Genomic DNA, 2930 nt, shown 5'->3' on the forward strand with positions numbered 1-2930 from the left:
ATTTTGTGAAAACTTTCAAAAATCTTCCACATTTTTCATGCAATCTGTATGAAATTTGGTCAGAATGTTTATCTTGAAGAAATCTGGGTTGGGATCGTATTTGGGTCATCTGGGGTCAAAAACTAGATCACTAGGTCAAACAATAGAAAAACCTTGTGTAGACAATAGAGGTTACATTTTATATCCAATCTTTATGAAATTTGGTCAGAATGTTTGTCTTGATGAAATCTGGGTTGGAATTGTATATGGGTCATCTGGGGTCAAAAACTAGGTCACAAGGTCAAATAATAGAAAAACCTTTAACAGCATAATTAATTGTTTTTCACTAAGTGTATTATAATAATAAAAAAATCAGATTAAAGAGAATAAAATTTTCTTTATTATGGTTTTTATTTCATGAAAATCCATAAAGGATAAGTGTTATTAATCGTTGCTTAATTATTGAACAATGCGAAATATCGGTATTGATTTTCTTCCTGACATGCAGTCCCAGATATTAACCGCTTTCAGCTGTAGACTGTGCATCAATACATCGCCGTGTTATTGAGCTGAAAAATTTATACGCAGTCGGCATACACACCGGTCATCGAGACAAATTACTGATGTGAAAACAAAATGTACATCGAAGCGGCTTAAATAAACAATTACATCTGATTAAAGATTAAAGATTGCTGCCGATTTAAATCAATTTGAGTACTTTTTGCATATATTTAATGCCGAATGGAAAGCTGTGTTTAGACTCAAGTTGACAAAAATGGCAACGAGATACTTGCCTGTTGGATATAAGGTGAAAGATCTTGAAGGTGCATAAAATAAGTGGCGCTGGGAATGGTTACACGAGAAAGACTACGCTGTAGTCTACGGGCGGGGAGTGAACTGGTTGAGAAAAGTGGAAGCTTGTGGAAAAGCGATTTGAGAAGTTTGTAACAAAACCCTAAATTATCAGTCTTGTGGGAAGAAGGCATTTCGTCTCCACGCAGAGGACCCTAATCACATAAAGAATATAAGAACCATCAAGACCAACCAGGTAGGGTTTTTATTTTTTTTAAACTAACACCCCGAATTCGGTCGTATTTTCTGTTGCTAAAGTTTATTGTTTAGTTTTTTTTTTGCATCAAAAATCGGCAAGATAGATCTAGCAAATTTGCCAATTTTTTTTTATTAATAACGTTTGATTCATTGATTGTGAGCTTTTAAAATATTTTGACCTTTGAATAAAGCATAAAACAGGAAAAGAATTTTAACAGTAATTGAAAATACGATCAAATACGCCATTTTTGCTGACTGGGACAGGTCTTTTTTAGTTAAATAAAATGTTTTATTGTTCCCAACATATGAGCCCAGCAGCAAGAAATGTATTTTTTTACTTTTTGTAAAACAAATATGGGCAACCTACCGTAACCCAAATTCGACGATGTTCTATTTTTATCGATTAAATGGATGATTATTGTCTTGGAATCATTTCAAAGTAATACAGCCGAGTTTAAAATTATTATTTTGTGCTATTTAACATTTCATTATTTCTTTAATTATTTGCTAAATATTGCTTCGTGTAACCATTACATCGTCGAATTTTGGTCACACAGGGATACAATTATTTAGCATTCAAACAAAACGATTGGGATAAAAACTAGGGGAACCCATGCTGAAATTTTCAATTTTAACTGTTGAGCATAAGCCACCATACCCAATTTTCTTAGGTGAATGTGGAGGCTTCTGGAAGCATGATTCTGTGAATATAAATGGTGACAAACATTTGATTCTGCATTTATTAAACATGTATTATTGACTTTTTAAAGTATGTGTGAAAAATATAATAATTTGTAACGACTGTTACAGGTTTGACCGGGTTCTTCAAAAGCAACACCTGCAGTCGAGTCCATGCCAGACAGTGGGTGCATGTGAATGAATTGCCTTTTGACCAACTTTTGTGTGTTCCTTATAAAATACATGAAGATTTTCAAATATATGTGTATGTTTTTTTTAAAGAAAATAGAATCACCAGAACAGGTACAGGCACCCTTTTAATGCGTCGAATCCAGGAGCTTCCGGGGGCCTCCGGCCCCCTTGTCCCCTGGACCCACTAAGGGCCCTGCGGCCCCCTGGCCCGCAGCTTTAAGTTCAGGATTTTCAAAATATCCAACTTTGACCCCTGCAAATGCTTTGCTAAAACTTTGGCTACAGTTTCTAAAATTTGGATACACAAAATTCCATTTGGCTAAAAAGTTGGCTACAGAAATTTTTGGGCCAGGGGAGCCCTGTTTGGATTGTATTTGGGTCATCTGGGGTCAGCAACTAGGCACTAGGTCAAATAATAGAAAAACCTTGTGTAGACTATAGAGGTCACAGTTTTCATCAGACCTTAATGAAATAGAGTCAGAATGTTTGTCTTGTTAAAATCTGGGTTGGGATTGAATTTGGGTCTTCTAGGGTCAAAAACTAGGTCAGATTAAAAAAAACACTTTTGTAGACAGTAGAGGTCACAGTCATTTAATCTTTATGAAATTTGACCAGAATATTAATCTTGATGAAATCTGGGTTGGGATTGTATTAGGGTCATCTGGGGTCAAAAACTAGGTCACCAGGTCAAATCATAGAAATACTTTGTGAGGACAATAGAGGTCATAGTTTTCATATGATCTTAATGAAATATGGTCAGAATGTTTATCTTGATAATATCTGATTTTGGATCGTATATGGGTCATCTGGGGTCAAAAATTATGTCACCGGGCCAATTCTAGTAAAACCTTGTGTAGATGAAAGAGGTCACAGTTTTCATCACGTCTTAATGAAATTTTGTCAGAATGTATTAATTAATGAAATTTGGCTTGGGATTGTATATGGGTCTAATAAAATTTAAGTTTATGAAGAAAGGTTAGTCCGGTGAGCGATTCAGGGCCATCATGGCCCTCTTGTTTTTCTTGTTCTAA

At 35.1% G+C, this 2930-nt stretch overlaps 1 long non-coding RNA gene across 1 annotated transcript; it reads left to right on the top strand.

The window, feature by feature from the left end:
- Positions 1-595: 595 nt before the first annotated feature.
- On the top strand, positions 596-1965 carry LOC127861377 (uncharacterized). Its single transcript, XR_008040183.1, has 2 exons — positions 596-1027; positions 1840-1965. It is a non-coding gene; the product is annotated as an uncharacterized LOC127861377 (long non-coding RNA).
- Positions 1966-2930: the final 965 nt, after the last annotated feature.

Source organism: Dreissena polymorpha, chromosome 16 (assembly GCF_020536995.1).
Source record: "Dreissena polymorpha isolate Duluth1 chromosome 16, UMN_Dpol_1.0, whole genome shotgun sequence".
NCBI lineage: Eukaryota > Metazoa > Mollusca > Bivalvia > Myida > Dreissenidae > Dreissena > Dreissena polymorpha.